Genomic DNA, 18,188 nt, shown 5'->3' with positions numbered 1-18,188 from the left:
TCCAGAAATATTGCCCAAATATTCCACCAATATATCTCCAAGTATTTTCTTCCTAAGAAATACCTTCATAATCATTTTTCAAGTCCCTACAAATATTTTCTTCATAACTTTTCTCATGCTCATACGTATACATATGCCTCTGGTGTCATACGGTGAGCTCTACAAGCTAATTACACTCATATAAGACAAATCCATGCTAATCTCCCACTAATCCTCTCATCCTCCCACTAATCCTCTCATCCCTCCCCCTAATCACCCCACCATGGCTATAAATAGAGGGGCAAGGGCCTCCTCTCATCCCACCCCAAGCCATTTCATGGCAACTCTCTTCCCCCCCCCCCCACACACACCCACTCTATGTTCCACACAAGCACACACTAGCACAAGGATCGTTCGATCGTTCTTCGATCGTTCGTCCCCTGTTCTTAGTTTGTTCGTTCATTCGTCCGATCGTTCGATCGTTCGTCCGATCGTTCATGGTTCGTTCATCCGATCGTTCGTTCGTTCGTTCGTCCAAATAATCTTTTTCCTACCGTTATGCTGCCGAAATTCCGATCGTTCGTTCGTTCGATCATTCGATCGTTCATCGTTCGTTCATAGTTCTATTCATCGTTCATCGTTCGTTCATAGTCCCTATTCATCGTTCTTCCAGATAATCTTTGTTCTGCCGTTATGCTGCCGAAATTCCGATCGTTCGTTCGTCCGATCATTCGATCGTTCGTCCGTTTGTTCGTGCAAATAATCTTTTCCCTGTCGTTATGCTGCCAAAATTCCGATCATTCGTTCGTTCGATCATTCATTCGTTCGATCATTTGATCGTTCACCGTTCGTTCATAGTTCCTATTCATCGTTCATCGTTCGTTCATAGTCCCTATTCATCGTTCTTCCAGATAATCTTTGTCCTGATGTGATGCTGCCGAAATTCCGATCGTTCGTTCGTCCGATCATTTGATCGTTCGTCCGTTCGTTCATAGTTCCTATTCATCGTTTGTTCATCGTCACTATTCATCATTCATGGTTCGTTCGTACGCACTATTCACCATCACTATTCATTGTTACTATTCAGCATCATTACTATTCATCGTTACTATTCATCGATGATATCTATGGCAACCTTTTTGTCGTCACTATTCATCATTACTATTCATCGATCATCCGATCACCCCAAATTTCAACTACTCATCTGTCATGCTGTCCAGTCCACCTAAGACCAGCCAGACCAATATTCCAGCCATATGAACTCCGGTGACTGTGATTTTTCTTCCAGTGGGAACTTCCCATCTGGTCACCCATCCTAGGTTTCTCCAAGTTGAGCACGCTTAACTTTGAGATTCCTTCGAACCAGGCTCCCAAACTTAGATTCCAATAATTCTCGTTTCTAAATTCTTATCAAACTATTCCCTATCCAACCATGCCATCCCTTAAGCATGGTCCATATTCCAGAAAACTCCCAAAATACTCTTGTCCCATATTATGCCTATAACTCTCCTGTTCATACTAAGTCAGACGATTCATTCGTCACTATTCTCACCAACAGTGAACTTCACTGTGCTACACCACCTACACTCAGCTATAAATACACCCAGCTACCCTCTCCCTCTCCACACACACTCAACACCCTCAGCCAAGGCAAACACCCCACCCACTCAGTTACTCCGCTCTGCCGGCTACACGCATAGTGTCGCTTCGCCTCCGGTCCACCCTCCTGGTAAGCACCTCCGCTCCACCACCAGTAATATCACAACACCACATGACACAGATTCTACTCAAGACTCTACCCATCCATATATCGCTATTCTGACCACTATACTAAATATTTGTTGGTATACTTGCTTGTTTGTATGTTTGTTTATTCATGTTGCATAGTTATCGGAGCGTTTGTGTCGTCTCGTGGAGGCCAGATCTGCAAGTCTACGCCAGGCAGTGAAGCCAGAAGCCAGTTCCGCGAGCTCTCCTTCCCCCTTCGCCGGATAAGCACGACAAGCTCACTGGATCCCTTTGATGCATAAATTACCTATGTTTTTCAACCACAACCCTCAACCTGTTATTTTATGCATGATATGATTTTGAGATAAGTTATTATGGCCACCCAAGCCGCTTGCCGCAATCAATCCTTAATATATTTGTTACAAATGATTTGAGAAAAGGTGTGAGTTTTCAAAAGAAAATGCTTTTCAAAATGTGTATGATGAAGGGTTTTCACCCTTATCACCTTGTGAGTGGGATAATTAGGGACTCCCTGGTTTAGGGGAGGGCCTAAGGTGATGGCTCAGCTGGTTTAGGTGTGAGCAGAAGGATTGTCCTCTCACAGAAGGACCGGTTTGTCATCTTTCACTACCTGTACTCCTGATAAGTACAACCACTCGAGACTGTGTGGGCAGTCACTCAATCCGAACTCGTACGGTCCAACCCCAGGGTTATGAAGGCTGGGGAGCACCGGGAGGATAAAGAGGGGGAATGTTTTGTCCGGTTTGGACATGGCGGTGGCCTGACTCCTTCCGGTATAACCGTTAAGGTTAGGACGTGCGAGGAAAGAAAGAGATTCGGATTCGGGTCTCACTAGTTATGAGATCGCAGAGCCGGACTAGTGGGTAAAGTGTACACCTCTGCGTAGAGTTTGAAAACCTATTCGAATAGTCTGTGTCCACAGGAATGGACGAGTCTGGTATGGTATGGCAATTAATGTTTTGTTTTCCAAAAAAAGAGATGCTTTTGAAAAGTGGTTTTTAAAAGGTCTGGCTGTTGAACCGTGAGCTATGGTGGACGGGAAGTCCAGTAGCTGTTTTTGGAAATGAAAACCAGTGGGAAACTGCTGAGATACCTGGATGGTTGAGTCCAGGGGATTTTGTTATAATATTGAAAAACTTCCTGCTCCTTTTGGAGAGGATGCGCTTTGCAAAAGTACAAAATATTTTTCAAAACAACCCTGCATAAAATATTGTTGTTTCTGCAAAATATTCTGAGCTCCACATATTCCATGCATTATATCTGATTTCCCCATTCCGCGGGTGAAGGTGGGCTGCTGAGTACGTTTGTACTCACCCTTGCTTATTTGTTGTTTTTCAGAAAAAGGGGATCGGGTAAGAGTTACGACTGTTCCCAACCTTGCCTGTGGCTGTTGGACCGCTGAATTGCTTCACTGCGTATATCGGGCTGCTTCAGCCCCACTCTGATGATATGTCCCGAGTTGTGGACCAACTCTTAAAGTTGATCGCCACCTTTATAGGGTTGTCTCGTTTAAGCAAATCTAGAATCATCTGATGTATAAATGTGTTTACTAGCCTCCTGGGACTAGTAATTGTATCACATTTGAGTCCCAGAGGATTAGGGACGCTTCAACTAGCTAGGTTTATTTATGAGCTTTGGAGGGTTTCTACCTTCCTGCTTTTGTAATAAGTTATGCAGTTTGAGTATATCAGGACTTGTAATAAATGTAACTCTTTCTATGTAATAAACTTTAGTTTTAGAAATGAAAAGAATGTTTTATAAAGACTTCCGCTCTTATCTCCGAAGTGTTTGTGCATCGAATGTGATTATTGTAATATGCTTGTAAGGTGGGAGATCCTTGGGATGATGAGTTCAACTTGTTGAACTTGTGATAGCCTTGTTATGTTACCTGATACACATGCATAGCCATCTGAGGCCATCAAGGCAAGGATTGTGCACGTGGGTCCGATAACTTGGGGGCTATCACAACCATCTTTCGTAGTTCAGGGTACTTGTTGCTTGGGATCTCGGCTGAGATCAAATAGTCATACTGCTCAGGGCATATGAGCTTGTACTTCCTCTGCATTATGAGTAGAAAATGGGCATGCGGCAAACCCTGCTTTTGAAACTCCATGACATAGATGTAGGCCCAGACCTTACCGAGAATATCCTATTTAGTTAGCCTATGCTTTAACTCCTGTAGCTTCGCATGAAAGACACGCACTACAAGATCAGGACGATCTTGCGGTGTTTGCCCAGGGAGAAGCGCCCTCCTTATCTCATCCCAGTTAGGGTTACATGTCATGGTAAGAAAGATGTCTGGTTTACCAAACTTCCACACCAGAGCCATAGCATCCATATACCGATGTCTCATGTCACGAGGACCGCCAATAAACGATGTAGACAGCACAGTTCGCTTCCCCAACCTTTTCTGCTCTGATATCTCCATCTAACATGCTATCCACCAAGCCCTGGTATAGGTCTGCCTTTAAACGATCTTGATTCTTATGTATGAAATCTAAACGAGAGCTCTCAATCTTGATGTACGTGTCGACAGTGGACTGCTGGAAAAGCCGCTTTCCATGGAGTATTGGATTGAATACCCAGGACAAATCTAGAATTTGTAGCAGTAGTAGTCACGTATGAACACACATAAATGGGTAGGAGATTCTGCATACACAAGGATTGAAAAGTGAGTGATGTTGAAAGAATAGTTAATAATGTGCAAAAATCCCAAAGTACAAAGAAACAACTAACCTCCATCTTCATCGTTTGAATTATTTGCCCTATGTGTCGCACGGTATGCATCCACTTCATCCGTGGATACACCAACCTTTGGGATATTTGCATGCCATCCAAGTTCACCTCTAGGTAAGAATAGTGGATACGATAGTTCATCGTGGCATCCATGGTATGAGCGGATGTCGTGGCTTGACATATCCTTCCCATGTAGCATAACACTCTTGCTGAACTGGCCTCGCCGTTCGCTCCCTCGATCCATACAGCGACCACCTCCAAAGTGAGAGGCGTGTTATATGTCTTCTGATTCAAGTTTGGTCAAGGTTCAATGCGATATGATAGTCATCAAGGTTCTCAACATGGCCCATGCTCCTAAGGTGCTCGGAGTACGGGTTTCCATGGAGTATGCCAACTATCTGTTTAATAACCTCTTTGTCTTACGGTACCGATGCTCGAGACTGGGATCATCATCGTAAAAGTAAAGCTCTAGATGTTTATGCTCCGACCCACCTTCCTTATTGAATGACTTGATATTGTGGTACATCATGCCTTGTGCTCGGAACGTGTATATACCAGAATCTCGCACATTAATTGTCATACTATCGAGGCAACAGTACAGGGAAGTGAAAGATAAATGCCCATTAAAAAACCTAATGTTATCACGAAAGTGCTTAGCATTAGAGTCTACACTATCCCACAACCTCCTGAGCTAGGGAGGGGTATCTAGTGGTGCTAGCTCAACCTTCCCACCACGACAGCAAAACCCAGGTGGCTCGTACTCAAACTTCTTCGCAGTGCAATAACCGCAGTCAGGAACATGCTTTAGCATATGTGTTTCTTCAGGGAGGTTACTATATACCTTGTCGTATGGGTCAGGCACATCAGTGCTAGTAGATTCATCTTGAGTACCATCGATTTTGATGTCCTCGTCAGTCTCCTCATATGATATTTTTTTGGAAAACAACGACTAAGACATGCGTATTTATATAAGCCTTGGTATCATAATCATAATAAAAATTGACATAAGTACATTGGCCAGCGAATATGTATCCCTCATCGTCGTCATCATCTTCTCTGAATATGACAGCCTCATCATCATCATCATCTGGATCGTGAAAATACGAGCCACGTAAAAGACAAAGGCATTCAGGGTGGGGAAAATATGTAATCTAAATAAAGATTTTTTAAAATTACCATTGGAAATGACACTTGGCTTCTCTTGTGTATGCTCCACCCCACTTCCTTGTTCGATTATGCCTTCACTTCCATTTGTTGGCAAGGTAGCGGCTTGGCATGGAACGCTACATTGTGCTGATGGAAACACACGATTAGTGTGACTATACGCTATCATCGTCGTGCAAGATCCATTTAAGATTCAATAGTAATTACCATTGTTGTTGGTGTCACCGATAGTATCCCCATTCAAAGTAGTCACGTTCCTTGCAATGGATGTTTGAAATTGCTAGTTTCGACAGGCTAAGATAGCTTGTCTTTCCCCATGTGGCACTTTACGTCTTATTGCTTCACTAGACATATCAAATGAACCGACATCCTCGGTCTGTGTTTGAGCTGGCAGGAAAGGTGTCCTGATGAATTCAGGGAAACCCAGTCGCAGGCGATAACTAGAGGATCGATCAGGTTCTGTTGCATCTGTTGTAAGGTGTACAACCTTAGGGGTATATGTTGGGTCCTCCATGGCGATGGACGCAACATTCAAAGTGTCAGCCTGTAGCGCTCTATGTTTTATCATGTACTCTATCTTTGCCTCTTTCTGCTTTGGTGTCTGATTATACAACCTAAGGTGTTCAAGCCTATACTCCCTCACGTCGATACCCGGTTCCCCAATGACACCAACAGAATCATGCACACTGCCTAGAATAAGGCATGTATAGGTTCAATTGCGTGACATCTGTTGTTTTTGCCTATTTTTAGTGAAGTGAATAGTCATGTACCTGGTGTCAGAAGGTGTGTCATTGCGACATAGTCGTTTGACTGGAATGTCTCATTCCGATGCAGCCAGTCGCTATCATCATCTGGATCCACGTTTACTTTTTTGTCACCATCTACGAAATATGAATACAATTACTTTACAATTGTAGGTGTAACACCCCTGGTGTTTATATTCTGCTCGACAACAAGTACGGATTTAAACACGTAATATCAGTGGATAAAACGTGTGCTAAATTTTAATCATCTTCGCCTATCGCGATTTTAAATATCGTATCTGTTTCGTTTGTCGCGAGTTTGACTTTGTTTTTAATCCATCCGGGCTCTTCCTAAATTTTCGTGATGTTTGGAACATCATTGTTCCGAAAATCGGTGTGTCCGGTGATTATTTAAAATTCATCGCTCGCGCGAATACGAATTCGGAAGCCCGAACCACTCGGATGATTTTTATCCTGGGCAAATTAGTCTAAACTCGACGACTAAAATATTATGTGCAAAATTTGAATTAATCGATTAAGGCAAATTAGAAACGTCCCTTAATTATTTCACTCTTGTTCGAGCAATCTATACGAATTCGGTAGAGACACTACTAGGAGCAGGCTGTTTAAATAAACTGAACCCGAACCAATCAAAATCGGAATAATTGGCAGCCAATTTGGTTCCCTATTTCAAAATCTGAGAAAATAAAATGCGTAGTCTGAAATATATTTGGAACCAAGTCATTTAAACTCTCACAAATCCTAGACACTAGATATTTGCATTTAATTATTTAAAAAAAGGAAATATCCATCTTCTCCGCGTCGTTTGCTGGGGATTTTTATTCCTTACTCAACCTTATCAATACGGCAGCTACAGGTGTTCATCTCTCCAGCCGTGATACTTCCTGCCGCGAGCTCATCTTCTCCTCCCCAGATTTTTCCCTCCCGCCGCTCAAGTGCTTGGATATCTCAAGCCGCCGCTCTGGTCTGGGATAAGATCCCGCTGCCCAGTCTGTCTTCTTCCCCCCTGCGGCAGCTTCCGCGGCGTCCGTCTCCTTGCTCGCGCCCTACTTCTCCCCAACCACGGCGCCCTCTGTTCCTTCCAGCCGGTCGACTCCCTCTGCAGTCATGCGCTCGCCCAGCTCCCTTGCCTCCCCCATGGCCAGCGCCCCCTTCAACTCCTCTGCTCGGGTCTCCCTCCCATGGCGCCTCCCTCTGCCGGCCGCCAATCTTCCTGCTTGGATCTCGCCCAGCTCGATCTCTGCGTCTCCTGCTAGCCGCGAGCCCCTGCTCCCTGATTTCTCCTTGCTCGCTCCTGAGCCATGGAGTTCCTGCGCGCTCCCTCTGCTCTCTCTCCAGACCGCCGGCTCCAGCTCGTCGAGCTCCTCCTTGCTTCTCTCCACGGCGCTCGGCTGTTCCTACTCCCTCCCTTCACGCGCGATTCTCTGCTCTGTGCGCGCGGTATTTCTCCAGCATGCCGCGCCGTCCCTGCTCCTCCAGCTCGCCGCGCCCTGGATTCCATGGCTGCGCCCTGGGGTTTTGCACGGAGCTCTGCGCGCCCAGCCCCCTCCGTTCTCCTCCTCACCACGGAGCTTTCCCTCCAGCTCCTTCCTCTCCCTCTCGGTTCTCTGTTGGCCGATGCTCTGCTCGACCGCGCCCCCTGCTGCGCGCGCTCGTGCGCTCTGCGCTTTGCTCGCCGTCGCAGCCAGCGACGCCCCTGCTTCTCCCTCGTCCATGCCGCGGCGTCCTGCTCGCTCCCTGGTGTCGTGCGGGCGTGTCCTCGAGCTCCCCCATGGCGGTCCTGTGCTCGCGTCGGCCCTAGCTTGGTCTCTCCCATGACGCGCGGCTTCCTGCGCGAGTTCTGTTGCGTCCAACTCCATCTCTTCCCCAGCTCGGCCGCCTGCTTCTCTCCGCTGCTTGTCGCGCCCAGCTGCAACTCGCCGTGCCCTCACTGCTCCCTTCTCCTCCTCTGTCTGCCCAGTCTCCAAGCTCGCCGTCGAAGCTCTCCTGCCGCGCCCCTGGCTCGGCTCTGCGCGCCGCGCGCGCCGCTCCCCGAGCTCACCCAAATCAGACAGTGTCTCCCTCAGCTCGATCCCTGCCGTGCGGCTCTCCGGCTCACCGGCGTTTCACCCGTGCGCGCACGCTCTGGCCGAGTTCGGCCCTGTTTATTTCGCCGCGCTTGGTCTTTAGCTCCCTGTGCACGCCGTTGCGAGCTCGTCAGCCACCATTGCCTTGTCACAGAAACCCCAACCCCAACGCCGTCATCCATGGTCACGACCTCGCCAAATGCGTTTGTCGCTTGGTCCTGTGTCGTTTGGCTCGTCGACCTTGTCCGCTGTCGCGTGCGCTTGTTCTTAATGCGCATCGCGCAGTAGTTGGGTCTCGCGCGCGTGGTTTTGAAGCTATGCGCGTTCGTCGTGCCGCGTCGTGTGCCGATATTCTCTTCCGGCAGACCTCGCCATCGACCATGTTGAAGTAATTGTTCGGCTCCTCGTATCCCGCCTATTCGATAAAACACCTAAATTCATAGACTGTCGACGCACTGTTGCCATACGCGGCTGTCTCTGTCACTTGCGTCAGCTCGCCAGACCTACAGCTCTATATACGTCACCCTCTCGTATCGTCGTCGAACTTGTCGAACCTCGTTCTTCTCTGCTCGATCTCGTCGAACCCCTAATCCCGGACATTAGACAAAAATAAGCGAGATCTTTGTGCATCGCTTATCAAGTGCTCGGTCGAAGACTTCAATCGAAGATCGTCGTCGATCCGTGCGTCAGCAAGAAATCCCAAGAATCGGGTGAAGACGAAGCTAGCAGCGCGATATTCCCCAAGCGCTCGATAAATTGCCTGGATCGGAAAATCGCTACCGATCACGCGGATTCGTGTCAGCTGTGGAAACGGTAAGCTGATAAATTATTCAAAATAGTTCGATCGTTGCATAAATTAATGTGTTAGTGCGATGCTCATTAGGTGCTCGATAATTGCGTGAGTCACGAAACTCTCGTCAACTTCGCGATTCCTGCGATTATCAAGCCAGATTCAGTTTTAGCGAGTTATTTCGCTATTCTGATTAATTAGCTGAATTAGTGGACCGAGTAGAATTTTGGTAGGCATGTGTGTTGATAAAATATTTGTCGGCGTTTCGAACCCGGGGGGTCCCTGGGCCGACGAGTAAATTGTCGCCACGTGCCCCAGCCCAGATGGGTCGGCGCGAGACGGAGCGCGAAGGGGGAAGAAGCTGGAGGGAGACAGGCGTGAGAGGTGAAACCCGCGGCCTTCGTGTTTGTCCCGCGCCCAGGTGTCACACCCGAGTTTCGGGGCACCAAGACCCGGGCGCGAACATAATCACCAGGTGTGCTGGGACCAAGTCTCACACATATGATGAATCATGGCACAGGATCGAATGTCACATCTTTACTATATAATAGGAGTTCTTTACAAAATAGATAATTACATTATGAGGAGACAACGGTCCAGCAACCCAAAGTTGACTGGGAGACGACGGCCTAGATCTCTCACGAACTCATCGCAGCGTCCTCCTTGCGCCTCATCCTGCGGTACCTGTTCTTGACCTGTGGGGGGGTGTGAGACAGCAAGAATGAGCTCACATACGTTCATCGCTCAACAAGTTGTGGGGAATAATGTGCATGAACTTGCCAAAGGTGGGAGCTCACGTGAAGTGTAAGGCTTACCAACGAGGATGGTTAGAGCTGAGCATTGCTTTTAAAGTTGGTCAAAATTTTATTAGCAATTACTAAGTATAAGTAAATACCAACCCAATTAAGTAGTAGAACAAAAGTAACAACATCACCTGCGATGCAATGCATATGACAAATTGAATTTAGTTCCATAAATTAATCATCAGAGAGTCCTAAGCTGCTCATGACCGTGAGCTCGGCTAGTATACCAGTTTTACACTCTGCAGAGGTGGTACCCTTTACCCACAAGTCATGTTACCCATCTGCCAAGGGATCGCGACTTCCCATACACCTCTACCGAGGAGGCGAGGAAGGGTAACACTACGAGGCCTTTACAAAGTTCCACTAGCTTCAGAAAACCCGCTACAGTTTATAGGAAGCTCCAATGCAGGGTTCTTGCCTGACCGCCATCGCAGCAAAATCAACCAAGGACCTCCCTACACTGACCACTCCCCTACTGCCCTTGCCCCTTTCGGGTAAGGTAGTCCTCCACTAGCTTTCCTAATTAATCAGCCAAGGGCGTCCATAAACCCTTGTGGTGGCACGTGTTTCTCAAGTTAAGCTCTATGTTCCAATTAACATTAATGATCTTGACATGAACAGTAAATAACAACGGATAACAAAAGTATAATCATGAATAATGTGTATCTCAATGCCCAAAACCACATATAGCACTAGCATGTACTACCCAAAAAGTTCAGTGGTAAACAAGGCATAAAGATAGACAAACTAGGGTAACCTATTAGGTCCCATCAAAATTAACCTATGCATATCATTATGATTAATTAGAACATGAGTGGGTAAAAGAAGTGATCAAGGGCACAACTTGCCTGGCACTTGAGATTCTAGGTACCAACTTGCTCTTCAGATGACACGTGTCCTCACGCTAGTCGTAGCAATACAAACAAACATGGTATAGGCAAGATTAACATCACACCAAACAAAAGAATAAGCTACGTAATAATACTCTACGCATCTCTACGAGATCGTGGGATCGAGAACAGCTAAATTCGGAGCTACGGTTATGGAGTTATGGTTTTCCGAAGATCCACGTGGTTAAGTATAGAATAGACTAAGTGCAACATTTTAACCTATATTTCATGACAAAACAAAGTTACCAGATGATAATAAATATTATTATGAAACTAATGCAACTAGAATGGATCAAAACGGAGTTACAGTTATTGAGTTATGAATTTCCTAAGTTATTAAGTACTTGGCACGAAATAAATTAAGTAAACAATTTTAATCTATGTTTCATGTCTAAATAGAGTCACTAGGTGATAAACAATATTAAAATAAAATTAATACAACTGAAATGAATCAAAAAGGAGTTAGAATAAATTTTCTATGAATTAAACAAGATCCTAGAATTATTTTTATACTAAAAAAATCATTTTCTTTATTAGTTTTACCAATTATATTAACCTTTGGACCGCGGCCACTAATACCAGAGAGCGCAGGGTGTTTCTTATAAAATTCGGGGCTAAACCGCAAGACTCTTCCTATAGCCCCGGACGGCGGGTTATGTTGGGACTATGCTTCGTCGCGCCGAAGGTCTCGAAGGAAGAAGCAGCTTCAGCTGAAGCTGTCCGCGTGCGATGACCGAAGCTTGCTCTTCATAAAGCTTCGGAATTATGAACCGACTTAAAAGTAGAAAGACCTTTTAGTCCATAAGCGTTTGAGTCGTTATTGTAAACTTTCATGAAGGGCATGGTTGTAAATTCTCACAGGCTGTGTCCTGTGCCTATAAATAGTGAACAGTACTCCTCTACTGTTCACGCTTCTTTTCGGGGATCTCACCACCTCATCATTTTGAGAATCAACCTTTGTCAAGGCAGAGGTATAATTGTATCCAGTACTTAAAGATATTGAATGGATATTATATTATTCATTTACTTTTGATATTCTATATTTTATGTTATTTCGTACAATTTACCAACGTACAATTACGAAAACTCAACCTTCGTAATCGTATTGTCGTTCGCCTTCGTCCAGAGTTTATTATCCTCGAGGGAATAATGCTTCATTGGACGAAGGACATTGTCATTTAATATTTTATGTTGCCTTGTTCTTGATTCATAGCGGTTGAGAACAAGTCCCCAACATTGGCGCCCACCTCCGGTGAACTCACTTCCACTTTTTTGAGCTGATGGCTTCGTCCAACAATCAAGCTGGAGCTGCTTCGGCCCCGAAGCTGCTGCTCCCAATAACAGGTGGTTCGTGCTCAGAGCCAGCCAACAAAAAGCAAAAGAAGGAGGCGCAGAGAAGGGTACAACATGTTGGAGTGCAGGGACCCTTCATCAAGTCAAGGTGGTCCCACGTTCCAATCACCTTCTCCCAGGAGGATCTTCAGCTCAAGGATTTTCCTCATAATGATGCTATGGTTATTTCTTGCGTCATCAAAGGGTTTCTGGTCCACAATGTCTTGGTTGATACAGGCAGTGCAGCTGATATCATATTTGCTAAGGCCTTCAGACAAATGCAAGAGCCAGAAGATAAGATTCATGATGCTACACACCCTCTCTGTGGCTTCGGAGGAAGACAGATTGTAGCACTGGGCAAGATCACCATGCCAGTGACCTTCGGATTCATCAACAATACCAGAACTGAGCAAGTTGTGTTTGATATTGTTGACATGGAATACCCTTACAATGCAATTATTGGTCGTGGCACCCTCAACGCTTTCGAAGCAATCCTTCATCCTGCTTACCTTTGCATGAAGATACCTTCGGATCAAGGACCCATTGCTATTCATGGAAGTCAAGAAGCTGCCAGAAAGGTCGAGGGAAATTGGACTGACTCAAAAGCAATCCATAACATAGATGGAGCTGAAGCTTGTGAACAGTACAAATTCAGAAGGGAGAAAGCAGTTTCAGCAGATCAGCCGAAGCCCATGCTCTTATGTGAGGACATAGCAGAGCAGAAGGTGCTGTTGGGCTCTCAGTTATCCGAAGAACAGGAGAGAACCTTGATAAGGTTTTTGTTCAACAACAAAGATGTGTTTGCATGGTCAGCTAATGATCTTTGCGGAGTTAACAGGGATGTTATTGAACACTCGCTCAATGTTGACCCATCCTTCAGACCCAGAAAGCAGAGGCTTCGGAAAATGTCTGATGACAAGGCCGAAGGTGCTCGGAATGAAGTCAAAAGGCTCCTCAGTGCAGGAGTTATCAGGGAAGTAAAGTACCCAGAATGGCTAGCTAACACTGTTATGGTAAAAAAGGCCAATGGCAAATGGCGGATGTGTATCGATTTTACGGATCTCAACAAGGCTTGTCCGAAGGACGAATTCCCATTGCCAAGGATAGACTCCTTAGTTGATGCAGCAGCTTCGTCAGAGCTTATGAGTCTTCTCGATTGTTATTCAGGCTATCATCAAATTTGGATGAAGAAGGAGGATGAGCCAAAGACCAGTTTCATAACCCCCAGTGGAACATATTGTTACCTTCGGATGCCTGAGGGGCTCAAGAACGCTGGAGGAAGTTTCAGCAGAATGACTGCGAAGGTTCTCCAGTCTCAGATAAGCAGAAATGTGCTAACTTATGTTGATGATATCATTGTGAAAAGCACGGAACAGGAAAATCACATTGCTGATTTGCAAGAGACCTTCGCCAGTTTTAGACAAGCTGGTCTAAAGTTGAATCCAGAAAAATGTGTCTTCGGAGTAAAGAAGGGAAAATTTCTTGGATGCTTGGTTTCAACAAAGGGAATTGAAGCTAATCCAAGTAAAATTGAAGCTATACTTCGGATGGAGCCACCAACTACAAAAAAGGGGGCCCAAAGATTGACAGGGAGGCTGGCATCTCTCAATAGATTCATATCCAGATCAGCAGAGAGAAATTTACCATTCTTCGAAGTGCTGAAATCAGCCGAAGTCTTTCAATGGGGACCAAGCCAACAAAAAGCCTTCAAGGAACTGAAGCAATATTTGATAGATTTAACAACATTAACTCCACCAATGTCAGGGGCTCCTTTGTTGTTATATGTGGCAGCTTCGCACTCAGCGGTAAGTGCAGCACTTGTCCAGGAGAAGCTTGATGGCCAAGTCAAGAAACAGGTTCCAGTGTATTTTGTATCTGAAGTTCTTAGTGTATCAAAGAAAAACTATACAGAATTAGAGAAGGTATTATATGCTGTTTTGATGGCATCCAGGAAGCTTCGGCATTATTTTCAAGCATACAATATTATTGTTCCTTCTTCGCAGCCGTTGAAGGATATTATGAGAAATAGAGAAGCTACTGGACGGATTGGAAAATGGGCTGCAGAGCTCAATGAATTTTGCATTGATTATGTGCATAGATCCTCGATCCAGTCTCAAGCGTTGGCAGATTTCATTGCCGATTGGACGCCAGGGGCTCAGGATGAAGAAACAAATAAAGATGCCGAAGTATGGATAGTGTTTTGCGATGGGTCTTGGGGAACTTTCGGAGCGGGAGCAGCCGCTGTGTTGGTCTCACCATCCAAAGTCAAAACTTGTTATGCGGCGAGACTCGATTTTAGTTGTACAAACAATATTACTGAGTACGAAGCCCTGCTTTTGGGCCTTCGGAAATTAAAAGCAATGGGAATCAGAAGGGCCATTCTTAAAACTGATTCACAGGTTGTTTCGGGTCATGTTGACAAGAGTTGCAAGGCTAAAGATCTGAAGCTTGAAAAATATCTAGACACAGTCCGAAGAATCGAAGCTTCCTTCGAACGATTTTCTGTCAAAAATATCCCTCGAGGACAAAATGAGTATGCTGATTTGCTAGCTAAGTCAGCAGCACAGGGGCTGCCCTTACCTTCGGATGTGTTCTTCGAAACAATAAAAGCACCTTCAGTAGAACTTCTTGAAAGAGCAGTCATCAATATATCTCCTGTTTATAGTGAAGACTGGAGAACTGAGATCATCTCTTACCTTCAGGGTAATTTCCTTTCAGATGACGAAACTTATAACAGGAGGATAGAGGCAAGAGCTCGTTCATATGTCATGATAGAAGGGGAGTTGTACAAGCATGGAGTTTGTGCTCCACTACTCAAGTGTTTATCCAGAGCTGAAGGCATAGAGTTGATGAAAGAAATACATGCAGGCTTGTGTGGATCTCACATTGGATCTAGGCCGTTACTTGGAAAAGTTTTTCGTCAAGGGTTTTATTGGCCGAAGGCAGCTTCGGATGCAGCGGAATTAGTTCAAAAGTGCGAAGGTTGTCAGAAATGTGCAAGAGATCAAAAACAACCTTCGTCTCTAACTCAGCTGATACAACCCATCTGGCCATTGCAAAGGTGGGGTCTTGATTTGTTAGGTCCGTTACCACCGGCCCAAGGAAACTTAAGATATGTTGTAGTGGCTGTGGAATATTTTTCTAAATGGATTGAGGCAAAGCCTTTAGCCACAATAACTTCGGCCACCATTCAAAAGTTTTTCTGGCAGAATATTGTTTGTCGTTTCGGAGTACCAAAGGCCATCACTGTAGATAATGGAACACAGTTCGACTCCGAAGCTTTCAGAGAGTTCTGTGATCAAATCGGCACGAAGATCCATTTTGCATCAGTCAGGCATCCGGAGTCAAATGGACTCATTGAAAGAGCCAATGGCATCATAATGACAGGAATAATGAAGTTAATCTTCAACCAACCCAGGGAAAAGTGGCCAGATCAATTAATCAAAGTGGTATGGAGCCACAATACGACAATATCAAGGTCAACAGGCTTTACCCCATTCAAACTATTGTTTGATGACGAAGCAATAACTCCGGAGGAAGCTAAAACTGGATCGATAAGAGTAGTAGCTTCGGCAGAGTCAGATCCTGAAGCTGATCATTCTGTTGAAAAAGATGTTATAGAAGGGATCAGACTTCAAGCTGTGGAGAACATCAATAAATATCAAGCCGAAACAATCAAATGGCGTGATAGAAAGGTTCGGCTGAAAAATATTGAGCCAGGACATTTGGTGCTTCGGAGAGTGGCTAACCCAGATACAGTGGGCAAGCTGCAGTTGAAATGGGAGGGACCTTTTTTGGTAGTATCTTCGTCAAGACCCGGTTCATACAGATTGAAGGATATGGACGGCAACGACATTCCTAGATCCTGGAATGCGGATGAGCTTCGGCGATATTACGTATAATTTGATGTAATTTTTTATATATTTTTTATTTTTTCTTTCATGGCACCCTTTTCCTTTCTAAAGGGGGAGAAAGGTTTTTAATGGGGCCATCACATGTAACTTCCTTTTTTAGCTCTATAAGCGAAAAATCCCCCAAAGATGTAAATGTAAAAGCTGAGAACGCACCATCGAGTGCCGAAAAGAAACAGGGAAGAAGCTCCAAAGTCGTTCCTAAGGGAATGCAGAGCTTACAGCGAAAAGTCAACGCTGATTCCGCCGAAAGTAAAAGGCGAAGAAGCTCCAAAGTCGTTCCTAAGGAATGCAGAGCTTACAGCGAAAAGTCAACGCTGATTCCGCCGAAAGTAAAAGGCGAAGAAGCTCCAAAGTCGTTCCTAAGGGAATGCAGAGCTTACAGCGAAAAGTCAGCGCTGATATGTGATTGTTTCTAAGGAAATAACGGTTGTGATTATGGCTTCGTATATGTGTTTGGACATTCATTTGCACATCATATTACATCATAACATTTGCATTCATAAACATTCATCTAGGCATATATAGGATAACCATCATCATAGCATAAGTGGTTGCTTCGGCAAAAAGGAAAAACTGTCTTTTGTACTTCGTTGTGTACGAAAAGAAGAGCTTCGGAAAAGTTGTTTTTTATGCTTCGATGTGTACGAAAAGAAGGGAAGGTGTTTTTTTTCGCCTTCGGCTCAAAAAGATAATTTCGTCCACATCAAAGCACCTCTAATACATTAATGCAAGGGTAAAAGCATATTACAAGGTATGAACAGAATTCATTAAGACAAGTTTAGTCATATTTACAAAAGTTTCTTAAGTCTATCTACAGTCTACTCCTATTGATCTTCGTGGGGCCTCAGCTTCGGCGTCATGCTTTTTAAGCATCGGTCTCAGCTTCGTCATCCTACATAAATTAAGTTGTTGAGGGTCAAAACCAAGCTTGAAGGAAAAGGTAAGCACAAGGTATGATTTCTTACTGGTTCAAGATGACTCCGAGCTTCGTCTCCAGCCTTTTCTCGCCCGCCTTTTGTCCATATCATTTTTACAAATCTATTAGAGATGCTTCGGGCGAGATCAGGAATGTCATCTAGAATTGATGGTGATAAAGTGAAATTGGGTCTATTGACAATCTTTCCATTATCGCAGCCAGCTTTTAGGAAAGCTGCAGCAGTGCCCCGAGAAGCTACCCAGGTGCAGAAGTCACCGTGCCCAGCTATAACTTCGTCAAGCTCATCAATTTCACCTTCGATATTTTCAAAGATCTTTGGTAAATCTTCAGCTGACGGGGTGAATTTTTCACTGCTAGCTCCAACTGAGTGGAAAATTTTTCTCAGTCGTTGAATGCATTTGTTGCTAAATTCCAAACATTTTTCTTGAAGGTTTGCCAATAATTTTTTCAAATCTGAATTTTGTTGAACTTCGGCTTTAAGTTTCACACTAAGTTCTTGTTTTTCCTGTTCAAATTGTTCAGATTGACAGAGAAGCTTTGCATTCAATTCTGCTACTTTAGCTTCGGCTTCTGCCAATAAACCTTCAGTTGTCCGAAGCTCGAAGTCTTTCTTTTCAACAATAGCTGATTGCTCTTTTATTTTGCTCTCTAGGCTTTCAATTATAACTTCGTGTTTTTTGTCTTCTAAATCTTGCTGCATTTTCAAAGCCTTGCTCAGCAGCATACTCTGCTAGTAAACAATCTTCGTTAAGGCATGTCTTCATCATTAAAAACAATAAAAGTCAAGGGAAAAGTAGTTTACCTTGAAATTAGAATAAAATAAACTACCAACGATATGTTGTCGTCGGTAGCGGCTGATGTCTGTTTCCAGCTTCGGAAAACCGATACTCTTTGATAGAGTACCGATAATCTTAGCTCCAGTTTGGTCTCGGATACAGTTCAATTTTTCATCGTCAATTCCCCCGAAGAGGAGTGCTCCTGGCTTATAACCGCAAGATTTGGCATATTCTTTAAGCTCTTCCATTTCGGCCTCTGACAATTCTTGTCCAATTAAATTTTGGAAC

General features: G+C 44.6%; 1 pseudogene; it reads left to right on the top strand.

The window, feature by feature from the left end:
- Positions 1–7,131: 7,131 nt before the first annotated feature.
- LOC103646455 (uncharacterized) lies at positions 7,132–9,379 on the top strand (annotated as a pseudogene).
- The last annotated feature ends 8,809 nt before the right edge of the window (positions 9,380–18,188 follow it).

This window comes from Zea mays, chromosome 2, assembly GCF_902167145.1.
Source record: "Zea mays cultivar B73 chromosome 2, Zm-B73-REFERENCE-NAM-5.0, whole genome shotgun sequence".
Taxonomy (NCBI): Eukaryota; Viridiplantae; Streptophyta; class Magnoliopsida; order Poales; family Poaceae; genus Zea; species Zea mays.
The sequence above is the reverse complement of the archived record's forward strand: the minus strand, read 5'-3'. Positions and strand labels throughout refer to the sequence as shown.